Consider the following 13491-nt stretch of genomic DNA (forward strand, 5'->3'; position numbering starts at 1 on the left):
ACTAGGCCCTAGTTCTCAAAAATGTATTTATAATTGGACCATTGCCTCCAGCTCCAGTTAACTCGTTTCGATATTCCATGACTGATTTGGATCGCTTCTCACTTTAATGTAATATGTCCTCTTCAATCTATCATCACTGCCGAAGCTGTCTCTTTGGCATTTCTTTCCATTTCAATTGCAAGTTTAATGAGAAAACAATACGCAACGCTAGTGAAGTAGAGCTACCAACTCAAATGTATGCCGATTCCGAACGTCCTATTACTCTTGGATTATTTGTCAATTTCTCACAAAAGAGAGCACCCGTGATATAAATTTAGGTTTCACAGCAGGGATTGAAGATTAAACCCAAGACATCTGTTCTATGCACTAACCATCACGCCATGGATACCTCTTGAGAAGAAGAAATGCAACACACCAACAAATATATACATATATCAGCGAAATAAAAACATTAATGTGTCAAAACAGTTTATTTATCATAGGTCTAGGCTTGGTTCATGACGCTTTGGATATGTTAAAATCGACCAGAACTTACCGCTGCATTTGAATAAACTTGAAACAAAAAAATCTCTGTTAAAAAAGTTGTAATATTTCTAAAATGAGCATTTTCCGAAACTTATATTTGATTCAAACAAGATTTTTAGTTTGATTAAGTAGATTTAAACAATATAGACCAGTTGAATAAGGGGGCCGCTGACTGCCGTAATTTATGACCCAATAATTCTCCCTTTCTAAAGTGCCAATGGAGTTAACACCTTCGCTAAAAATGTTTTCCCGAGGGTTAAACCATTTTTTTGCCTTATTTTAATTTGGACGAGTCCCGTATGTAGGTATAGTCTTTAAGTATCAAGAAAATGAATAATTAATGATTTATTGATGCAAATTATAGCATACAAATATAAGTTAAAAGAGATTCAAAGGAATTCTTCCATAATCTTTGTAGGCTACCCAAGTTTTCTTCTGGGCAACACTATCATGATTAATTGCAAACATATGAAAATGAACTCATCTTCTATTTCCAACAACAACTGCATAGCTATTAATTTCAACTATGCTATCTAATAAATTTAAACCTTTATGTGTGTACATTCATAAATATATGTGTATGTAAATACACACATCTATATGGAATGTATTTATTTAGGCTAGGCAAGTAGATACATATTATTTGGCACCTTGTTGGTTTTGCACTTCTGTGTGGTACTCAAGCTGAAACAAACCACACCTTGGTAATTTGAAATCGAGAAAATCCAAAAACCACCCACTACTTTAATGTGTTTCGCCTCCTGCTTTTAATATCAGTATTTGATAAGAAAATGTAGCAATAAATAACGAAGGACTAAGAATAATTATGCCGAAAATTGCGGAAAATGTTTTAAAATACAAAATTAAGTATTAAGTAGTATACCTTTACGAAATTTGAGACGAAAAAGAACATAATATTAGAGTTAATTTTTAGTGCTCGAAATCGAAATCTCTGACGAAGATTTGAAAATACCCTTTTTCCACAAGGTTTTAGATTTACTAATATATTCCAAAAACTTAATATGATAGAATAGTTTAGGCGACTTGCAATCCATTTTGAACTTTTATTTGTTACATATAGGAATTATATGGCAATTTTTGCATTAATGAAAAATTTTGAACTCCAGATATTATTCAAACATTACATAAAGATGGTAGAGAAGTCGGAAAAAGTGGGCCCCCCGATTCTGTCCGTCTGTCTGTCCTCGTCACTACAGTCCAAACTATTGGGTTGATTGACTTCAGATTTGGAAATTAAGGTCTTAGGCCGATCCGAGTCAGGCATTATTTTTTGTATTCCTTAAGACAAACAATCTAAAATTTAATTTTTTTTTAAAAACGGGCCAATAGATTTTTTTTAAATTGTCGCTTAAATTTGTTTTCTCAATTTAGTTTCTTTCAATAAACCGTTATTTTTATTTTTAAATTTTCTCTCTAAAATCAATCAACCGATATTAATATTTATTTTTTTCTGCACAAGTTTTTGTACTGTTTTAATAATTTTTGGTGATCAAAAATGTGATTGTAATTATTTTTCATTTTTAAGAAAATATTTTTGTTTCGAATCTCGATATCTCGAAAATGGGTCGTTAGTTTTTAACAAAGTTGAAATATAAGACGTACATTAAAAAGTTCTAAATAACTGCATATCAAAAATATTTTTAAACTCAAATTATATCACCGACAAAGTCGTTCATTTTATTTGATTATGTACCGTCTTAGAACAAATGGTTTAGGGTTACTTTAAAACTAATTTTAAATGCTTGTAGTGTTTTTTTTTATATTGTGCGCGCACTAAAAGTTGTTATGATTCCCTAATAATGATTAAACACAGTGCGAGCAATTATTAAAGTATGATAGGATTAGAAAGGAGAAACCCATGCACATTGGTTTTCAATGGCTGCACATTGTAATGAGTGGGAAATATTGAGTCAGGTAAAGCATTGCACATTCTTGTAGTGCGGCTAAAGAGAGAATTTCTGTACTTAACAGTACATCCGAAATTGGACTCGAGGGTAAATTGATGGGCAATCCTAGCAATGCAGGCATTACGGTTGAATTGTTTTTCGCTAGAGCATTGCTTATAAAAATAACGATAAGACAATGACAGGCATGAGACCTTGCGGGGGTGTTCAAGAGAACCAAATGTCTCAGTGAGAGAACGATCTTCTATCATTTTTTCAATTCTATCCAGAAGACTCAAGTGCGTTATTGGGGCTCCAGCCCAAATAGGAGAGTTATACTCGAGTTTAGGAAGAATAAAAGTTTTGGTCAATGAGGGCAAGACCAAGTATATGCTGTCATCAAAAAAGGACACTGAACGACGACGTCTTGGACAAAACGTCACCATGTACAGCTATAACTTTGAGGAAGTTAAGGACTTTGTCTACCTAGGCACCGCTATTAATGCAGACAACGACACCAGCGCTGAAATCAAACGAAAAATAACTCTTGCAAATCGCTGCTTCTTTGGACTTAGAAGGCAATTGAGAAGTAAAGTCCTCTCTCGAGCATGTAAAATCACCTTTATAAGACACTCATCATCCCGGTTCTCATTTATGGCGCTGAGGCCTGGAACCTGTCAAAGAAAGATGAGAGCGTCTTAGGATGCTTCGAGAGAAAAATTCTTCGGGTGATGTTTGGTCCCGTACGCATAGATGGAGAATGGAAGAGAAGATATAACGACGAACTGTACGGGCTGTACAGCGACACTGACCTAGTTAGCAGAATTAAAGTCCAACAGCTTAGATGGCTAGGTCATGTAGAGCGGATGGACATCAACGCTCCAGCCTGGAAGGTCTTCGAATCCAATCCCGAGGGACGGCGCAGTAGAGGAAGACCGCGACTCAGGTGGCGCACGCAGGTGGGAGAGGACCTCAACTAACTTGGCGTGCGATACTGGAGACAGCTAGCTAGGGATCGAGCTGGCTGGAGACGCTTGTTGGTTGAGGCCCAGGTCCGCCCCGGACTGTAGCCTCACCTTAAGTAAGTAAATATGTGATCACTCAACAACAAGTGCTTTGTGATGCACATACCTAGGACTAATAGTTGTTCAATCTCCTCGATGCAAGTACCACCTACGGATAGTGGGATTGTTGGAGGGTTACGCTTTTGTGACAGTAGACAGCATTGAGTTTTCAAAGCATTAAATAATACACGTTTTTTGATTCCCCATTGGACAATGCTGTCAAGACCAGAATTTAATGAGCTTATCATACGTTGCCGTAGGTAGTCAGCATCCAAAGAGCAAGGATGAGAATCCAAAAACTAATATAATAAGCAGAGGGTACTGCTATCACCGAAACAATGTAGTTTGTTAAAAGTTTCAGACAAAAGATCGTTTATGAATATAAGAAATAGAGTCGGAGACAAATCGGACACCAGCGTTTATTTTGTGGATATCCGATTTGAACCTGTCCATTACTACTTGAATTTAACGGTCCGAAAGGTAAGGTAATTTCTAACCCAACAAAGAAGAGATTCATCAGTACCAAAAGCACGCATTTTTGAAAAGCGAGCTGGATGCCAAACTCTATCAAATGCCTTTAAAATATCAAGTACAATAGTCTTACTTTCTCCAAAACGATGGAAAGATTTGTTCCACTGTTCTATGGCAACGAAAGGCATACTGCAGGTCATTAAAAAGCTTCCGTTCTTCAAGATATTTCTTAAGCTAAAAATTGATCAGCGTTTCCATGACCATGGAAAGAAGGGACGTAAGTGCAATTGGACGATAGTTAGAGGGGGAGGAGGATTCGCCTTTTTTAGGGACAGGCTGAGCAAATGCAGTTTTCCATCCACTCGGAAAGAGGCCTGTGGAGTAGGACAGATGGAAAAGCTAACGCAGGGGTTTTGCCAGCTTTGAAGAAAACCTCTACAGCAAATTGGCTTTAGCAATCGAGCTAACATAAGGAGTGTCATTGGAAACGAGAGTAGGAACTGACCATGACGTAGTTTGCGCACATTTTTTATAAAAGTCTAAAAACTTATGAAGATTAAAGAATTAAAAATATTTTTATTGAACTTCGAAGTAAGGGATTATAGATTTGGAAGAGCATCACTTATTTTACCAAACAAAAAAATTAATTTATGAATTAAGATAGCCTCAAAATCCTTGTTTATGTTTTTTTTCGAGTTTTAAAAAGTTATATTATGGCTACTAAAACCAATTGCAATTTGGTTGCAAAGAACAAAACTTTTTTTGCCGATATATTCGGAACATTAAATCAATTTGGAAGGTTTCGATTTTCTAAAACAACTAACAATTAAATAATTTTTCAAATTTTATAAAACCTTAATATACAAAATTTGTATAAAATGTCAACATCTAAAAGTTTCGGTACCATATTAGCAGCTTTTTATTTTGTACAGGATATCTAAAAAACCAAAAAGTAAAAGAAAAAACAAGAAATCTGAAGCGAATAGCGATTTTAAATGATAAGTTCTGTAGTATTTTTTTAAGGTTTCCTAACTTCCCATGGGAAGTTATTGTTAGCAGTCCGATTTGTCGAAATAAAAAAAAGACAATTCTCTTCGTTTCAAGGTCCTTTGAATCTAAATAATTTACAGCAAGAGATATTTAATGGCCGCATAATTTCTTGTCGTGGCGATTTGACACTGTTGGACTTTTTTTATGATGCTATGTAAAAGACCTTGTTTATGCAGATAAACTTTTAACACTTAGTACTTAAAAACAAACATTCGCCAAATTATGGCTGAGTAACCAATATGTCAAAAAGTGGTCGGAAACTACCTCAAATAAATCAATGCTTACAACAATTCGAGTGGTGGTCATTTAAATTATGTAGTGTTTTACACATAATGTCAACGTTCAAACTTTATAATAAAAAAGAAATATTTTATATGCGTTTTATTTACGTTTACTTTTGAAACCGCAAAATAGTAACCCTGTACTTGATATAAACGTCAAAATCATACCAAAAGTAATATAGTAGATACTCTTAGGTCTCTTTACATCTCAAACCACCACAAGTTTTCTAGCATTTTAATATATTGAACTTGTAATACCTGTTCATTATTCCACCCCTGGTTAGTGACGACATAGGTTTCCGTGCGCATAATCCATACTTTTCCATTTGCTTTTCAAACTTTATATTTATGTGGAACCTATTCTAGCCCGTCGCTTCTGTGTTCTATCCACATAAATGTGTCCCACCATGAGTGCACAGAATATTGAGAATATTTTTTGAGTGAAAACTTGGTTTATATCCAAAAGTTCTTGAGTTTAAATTGTAATCTGTGTGCAGCCCACATCCTCTTCCAGGTTTTGCTCTCAACTGGGAGAACAGTTAAAAATGGTCCACCGTGTTGTCAGCATCCCGGGCATTTCAAAAACTCGCTTTGGACCTTAAAAAGTGTGTCCAATTTTTGTTGAAAGGTTTTGGTTCCTTGTTTAATATACATATGTGGATTTCAACAAAAGAAATTGCTAATTACCTATATTTTACGCTTTAAGGATCTTGTGCTTGTGTGTGTATGTTTCTTAATTTATTTTACCAAGAAATTTGTCGAAAATAAAACAATTCTTATGTACGACGAAAAGTAGAAAAATCGTATCGTTGATATATTTGTTTTTTCTTCGACTGTGTAGAAAAGCAACAAGAACCTACATATACGTAGGCACATATACACATCGCACGTTCGTCCTGGAAAAACGGTCCTTTTTTTCGGGTCTGCTCTGCCTTGCCTTTCAGTGTGTGGTGTGATTATAAATAGTTTTAGAAAAGAATTTTATTTTTTCGACCAAATACATCCTTCGGCTAAAAAGTTATTTTCTTTTTTTACTCTTGCTCTGAAACCATAAGAATTTCAGGAGTTTCCTTTTTTCAAACCGGGTAAATTTTGTATCTGTATCTGTGCCTGTGTCAATAAGAGGCTGGCCAGTGGCTCCATAGAATGGGTGAGACTTTTCGATACGCGATGGGTTACGTATCCTGGTAATATATTCCTCTTCCTTCTTACACTCGCTATTCTGTTTTTTTTTTCTTTTAATTTTTTTTGTTAATGGGTGCTTCGCTTTCTGTGTTGAAATATAAAAAAAGTAAAAATATAAAGTGATCGGAAAAGAAGTAAACATCAAGGATAACACACACGGAAAAGAAAAAGTGTTGGTTCTTATTTTGCTTTGTTCAGCTCAGGCTAAGCCTCAGGCTCAAGCTCAGGCATAAGCATCACGACTCGACTGGGATGTTAAATTAAACCGTTGAAGTCCTTTATTTTTTTATTCCGATAACTGGGCGAAGATATGAGTTTTGAATTGTTTGTGTTTCGTGCTATACTTTTGTGTGTATAAGTTCGTATAGGAAGTGGGAGCAACTCGTCGTTATGTAATTGAATGGTCTGACAGGATAAACGAAGCGAAGACGTGTGCGCCGTGAAAAGGAGCTGGATTTAGTCGAACGTACTAATTAAACGAAGGATATTTGATAAGCATTGCCGTAGTGAAATTTCATGGGCAGAAAAAAGCAACAAAAAAGGTTTGTTTACAACATTTCTTTTATTTCTTTTTTTTAATATGCAAGAAATATACAATATAACACAAGCATTTCTATGAAAGATACAAAAATAACCTTTTTTACAAAGGTGCCATAAAATAAACCGATACCTAATTCTGCCCAAAAAATTCCAAAAAATAACATTTACTTTCAGCGCAGCTATTATGGAAACGAATGTAGGTAGGTAGTAAAACAAATCATTCGGTTGGTTATTTTAATGGAACCTTATATACAAATTTTCCGAAGAGAAGGCAATAGGGCGCCATCTTACAGGACATTTGTTGATATGTTTATTGGTGGTTGAGGTTGGTGGGTCTAAAATATATCTAAAATTTACATTACAATTTGGTTGACTCCTAATATGAGTTTAAGAGGAATTTTGGGTTCTTTCTTGGATCGGATGTTTTTTGAAAATGATTTAGAAATCGTTGTGTAATAGTGCCTTGGCTTGGATTTGAAACCACACTCAGCTGTCATTTACGTAGTTATGTGCGGTTCAATGTTAAAGACGCTATTATTTAAAGTTTTGTCTGTAAATACTCTTAGATTTAAAAAATGACTGTCACTTACCACATTATGATGTGACAAATTAATTTACATTACGCTTATAAATTGGTTATTGGTTGTAAAAATGTATTTTTGGAACTTACAAGGTGGGCAACGGCAATTATTATATTATATTAATAATTATCTAAGCTTATAATTTACAATTGAATAATAAGTACTATTAGTTATATTTATTTGGGTCATTGTTTCACACCTACTTTTTGAAGTTTTTCTTGAACTACATACGAGTAAAAAGATAAATTGCTGTATCCTGAAATTATATTCTTTGCTATGTTCTCCCCAAAGTATAGAAGACACAAAAAGGGACAATAATAATTTATAATGTTCAAATTAGTGTTCAAATTCGAATAAAATATATTTCTTGCTGTAAAATAAAGTTTTAATAGCAAATACGGATGTACGTTCGTTTTTAAAAAAATGCTAATGATGGGTTCCATAGAATAATTGAGCAGCCCAAGGAATGGGGACCCAAGACTCAATTTGACAAAGTTTAATTAGCGGTCTTACAATGAAGTTTTCTGAATAGAACAGAAGAAATAGAACAGAAGGACAGTCATTGATAACAAGTGTAGGGGCCGCAGAAGAGGAGAATGTTTCTCTCTTATCATGAAAATCTACGTGCAGCTCAGATATAGAACCATGACTTAGCTCTGGGTCTTATGCTAGTTAAAAATGTTTCGTTCTAAAGAAAATCATATCCGCACTGGAAGCAAAGTTACTAATTAAAGGTTCTGTAAAATGTATTGAGACTGTCGCAGTTGGTTTTCTCTTATTACCCAACGGTTCTTTTTGAAACTCTTTCTTAAACTTGATTTCTTTGACATAAGAAATTAGCAGAAAGGTATGACACTATGGTCAGTTGTTTCTAGAGGAGTCAATATTATTATAGTCTACTCTATATTACCAGCCATACAAACAATTTTTAAACCAAAATTGACGAAAAATCTAACAAAAATCGCTGTTAGAGATTAATTAAGAAGTCTTCACAATATAAAATCACTACACTACTAGTTTTATAACTTTAGTACCGAAGTTGCGTTGATCCTAAATTTAATAATCAAAATGGAATTCTACTCTCCATCTATAGTTGAATGACTGGACACATGAAATTTTGCAAATTGCCATACAAAAGTTTCTTCCCAGCTTATTTGCTTACGTCAGTTTGTTTTTATTTTATATTCAGAGAATTTATGTAATTAAATGCACTTATTTCCTTAAGTTAAAGAACCAAAAATTTGTACAATTTTAAAGTTTTATTGACTCCTTTGAGATGAAACATCAGCTCCAATCTTCGAGTAAGCAGACTGGTAGCGATAGTTATAATATACTTCCGAAAATTGAGTTCGGAAAAACTACGTCAAAAAACAGAAAATTCTTAATATAAGATTCTTTCTCATTTTTATGTTTTTGAATTTTTTTTAGCGTTTTTCGCATTAATATAAATGGCAAGAACAAAGAAAGCAACGTTTCAAAACAATTTCGTACATTTCTCCATGAAAGCAATAAAAACCCTCTAAGCTATTTTGTTTCGCTCTTAAATATGACATATTTAGAAAACTGTTAGAATCTTCGAATGCTATCATATGAAGAAATTCTTCTAAATAACTTTGCTGGACAAAAGCGTTCTAAAATAATTTAATAACTAAAGTTGTCACTTTAGCCCTTGAAATGTGTACATTTAAGGTTAAGATGCACATTATGTTATTTAAATTTTGTTAGCCTTATTTAAAGAACATTTTAAAGCGGTAAGTAAAAACTTGTCTATGTATATGTTAATTGCGTGACTCCCCCCTGATTATAAATCTGGAACCACACTTGCTGCTGATCCAAAACATCTGGAATTTTTGTGAGGGAACAATTAAATTGAAATATGGTTGTAATTTGGAGGAACTTGAAAATTGATTTCAAATGCGTAGTGGTATTTACTATACGGTGAACTATTAAAATATTTAACATTTTAATTTACAATAATTTTAAATTAAGATTGTTTTTTGTGAACGGTTGAAAGTAGTTTTTACTGTTTGACAGTTTTTAATAAGCCAGAATAGTGAAAACAACACGCAATTAAACGCAAATCGTCATTAACCCTCCTTAATAGCACGGTAAACATCGTTACTATTGTTTAATTATATTGTTTTTTTTTCATATCTATGCTATATTATTCAGTTTTAATTTTTCTAACTTATTTATGAATGATCAGATAAGTAAAGTTGAAATTTCAATAGAAAATTAATATTTAACGTCATTCGAAAACATGTCCTTAAATAATGTTTGACTTCGAAACTTGCATGAATTTGCATGCCATATAGTTTTGAAATTTCTCACAGAATTTGATAGGGCTTTCCGGTTTGCCCCAAGTGGGTTCTCAAGATCTTGAGTGGGTATATTAATGCGTATACAAAGTTCCATTATTTTTAATTTGTTATTTAATTACAATTAACATTTTTGGTTTGAAATATGAAATCGTGTTTTGGCGATATATGAAAATACTAAAATAAAGAAAAAGAACAAAAATGAGTTATAAATGGAGAGCTTAGGTCTTATAACTTTTTACATTTGGTATAACTTGTGGCTCTGATCAAAGTAGAGGACTTGGTTGTGGATATGATGTGGTGATGTCGTTGATGATATAAAGTTTCAACACGCACCGCTCGCAACCTTGCAATCGATAATTTCTTAACACCCGTGGACATGGTTTTGAAGTTGCTCGATGAAAAATCCCACCATCTTGGGAAAAATCTGCAAAAACCAAAAAATAAAAGTGAAAACCATTTGTTGTAAGGGAATTTGAAGACCAAAACGATTCCGTAAAAGTCAATAACAGATATCAGTATAGGCCACTCGAATCATCTATAATTATATTTTCTGAAAGAATGGCATTGGTGACATGTGTTCAGAATTGAAACAAACAACTTGTTTTGGTATTGACGCAAAATAAATGTGAGAAAGCCACTTCCGGTTCATAAACGACAAACACATCGCTGGGCGACGGTTGTATTTTACAACTTACTAGGCGTAGCAGCAGTAGCGACCGTTAACATTTTTAAATATTTCAACCCACTGTTCGAGGAGCTTATCGTTTGTAAGCTAGAAGCTGATGGAGTGGTAAATAAATTATCGTTCACAGCCTGCAACACAGAACAACATACTAAGGATGTCCTTTATCTTTAAGGAGGGAGCAGCAGACCTCTGGTATGACAGGTCAACGCACACTTTTTTTAATCCATTTTTATTCATTAATTATTAAATTTATCTTAAAGCTAGACAAAAATTCATAAAACTAGCCTAATTAACCATAACTTACTGGTTGCATACAGGCACTCGAAGTTAAACAATAATACTTAATTCTAATGTCCTTGGATCTATTAAACTCAAATTCAATTTTATTTATTTTTTTTTATTAGAAAATTAAAAAAAAAACTTATATCCTTTTTTATTTTTACTTAAGAACTACTTAAAATTAGATCCTTAAAATAAAACTTAAAACCAACTCTAACTACCTATTCTACCTATGAACTACTAAAACCTAGAACAACCACAGCAGAAAATCTAACTATCTACCAATTATTGTTTTCCCTTTTTTTGGTTTTGTTTTTCCCTGTTCCAAGTTTTTTTTATAATTATTTTTTTTTGTGCCACCATATGCTACTTAAAATTAAACCCTAAAACTATAAAAATAGTATGTAAGCCGACCAAGGCGTAAAACCCCATCCCGACTACCCACAATCACGTGCCGATTGAAGCCACCAAAACTGGTTCTCTTGATTCACCCTATCAGTGCGGTCCCGTTCGGACGCAGCCCTACTGAACCGAAGGAGCTCTCATCAAAAGAGGAATGCCTCTGGTGGAATGAAGTCGCTTAAGCGTGCACTCTCAAAATACTCGTCGTTCGGATAGAACGCCCAAAAGTTAAATTGTTGGCCGAAGACATAGCTCTTGCAATGTGACCTCGAACGAGTTTATCACGAAATTGTCAATTCTGTTGATTCGAGTCCCGTTGTATAGTACCTCGTTGGAATAGTAATGCGCGTAAGAAAATTTGGCTGTTCGATATAAGCCGGTACAGCGTCGTAAACACTGCCGTTCGAACACCTGAAACTAGGTAGGGGTAACGTTGAACCACACAGGACTACAATAAACGATCATTGGCGATATGAGGGCCTTGCAGCAAATTACCTCCACTCTGGGGTCAAGCCGACTGCTGTAAAACAGCCATTTCGTAAGAGCGAAGGCACCTCTGGCCCTTTCGGGCCGTTCGGTATGCAATTGCCTTTGTAAATGCTGAAGAGAATCGTCGAAGTCACCGCTCCCTGTTGAAGACCATTTTTAATTAAGAATTTTGTGTTAGAAGTTACATTGCCACTTTTGACAACAAACTTTCTACCGTTAAGCATATCATAAAGTATATACAACAATGGCTTGCTTATGCCAAGCCTGCTCAGATTTAGAAAAGACCCTCTTACCATACGGTTGCAAAGGCCTTTTCCAAATCAACCAAAACAGCACCTTTGAATTGTTGTTTTGATGTATTCCATTGGATATCAGAAACGATTTTAGACGCAGCATGAATTGTGTCATGACCCGCCTTGAACCCGAACTGTTTATCCGCCATTATTTTGTTGTCCGCAGCCCACTTAGTCAGAGCCCTATTGATGATCTTTTCGAAAACTTTGCTGATGCTCGGAAGAAGACTTATCGACCGAAGATTTGAAGGGTTGGAGTTGTCCTTTCCCTTTTTCGGGAGAACCGCATGAAACCGCGATTCTCAGATCGCCATTGTGTCATATCATTTCGAAAGTAAAAATGATTAAGTATGGATCTTTTTTCCATGTCTTGATTGGGGCGAATGGTAAAGTTCTAATTTTGTTATGTTTAAGTAAATAAAATGATAAACAAAGCTGTAATTTCTGTTTTCGACGAAACAAAATTAAAGACGATGAAATATTTGAATCAACAGATTTAGAAAGAGACAGTTCTAACCACTTGCAAAAACCAGATCTTTTTTTTAGTTTTATTCGTGTTAAATAGTTCTAAGGGGTAAAATTCTTCTTAAGCTAGCCTGACTCAGATTAATATACAAAACAATTTAACATCATCTGCATAGATTAGCGATATAGAATGATTTAAAATGCATATCATTAATAAATAAAATAAACATTAATGGACAAAGGTGACTCCCTTGAGGTACACCATCAAGGTTATTCTTGAACATGACGCTCTAATATCTATCTTAAAGATATGAAAAAAATATACTTAGCGGTCATAAAGTGCAATTTTACTTAATTCGTTTAGAAGAATTACATGATTTAATTTGTCAAACGCCTTGCTAAAGACTGTAAGGATTCAATCGACTTGGGAGCATTTTTCGAATGTATCCAAACAAGAAGTAGAGAATTGTAATAAACTAGTAATTGTAGATTTTTTTACGAACCCATGTTGATTTTCACAGCCATATGATTAAAACAATTTAAAAGTAATAAACAATTTCGCTATAGGACAATAGTTCATAATTAAATTCTTAAAACTTTTTTATCGACGAGCGTTAGGTATGAATATTTCCAAAAATCTGGGAACTTAGAAAATTTTAGAGACCCGTTGTCGTTAAAAAAAACAGACAATATAAATTATGGTATTCCATCAGGACCAGGACTAAAATATTCATTTGACTTCAAAATACTGTCAGGTATATAGAGACCTCGGAAATCAAAGAATTGATTTATGTAAGATGGCTGCATTCTTGTGTTTTAAAAAGGAAAGAGAAAAGGTGTTTGCAGAAAATAACCTTAAAAGGCGATCTTAAAATAATCTACAAACATGTCCAAATTTTGATCTGGAATAAAGCTGGATATCTTTCAAAATAACATTTACTATTAACGTATCCCTT

At 34.1% G+C, this 13491-nt stretch overlaps 1 protein-coding gene across 1 annotated transcript in view; it reads left to right on the top strand.

Annotated features, from left to right (window-relative positions):
• The first annotated feature begins 5730 nt into the window (after window positions 1-5730).
• LOC129941268 (ras-like protein family member 10B) overlaps window positions 5731-13491 on the top strand; it is a 151103-nt gene continuing 143342 nt past the window's right edge. The window contains exon 1 of the mRNA XM_056049854.1: window positions 5731-7022. The gene's annotated coding sequence lies outside the window, so the exon portion shown is untranslated. The remainder of the gene's footprint in view (window positions 7023-13491) is intronic.

The sequence above is a fragment of the Eupeodes corollae genome, chromosome 1, assembly GCF_945859685.1.
Source record: "Eupeodes corollae chromosome 1, idEupCoro1.1, whole genome shotgun sequence".
Classification (NCBI taxonomy): domain Eukaryota; kingdom Metazoa; phylum Arthropoda; class Insecta; order Diptera; family Syrphidae; genus Eupeodes; species Eupeodes corollae.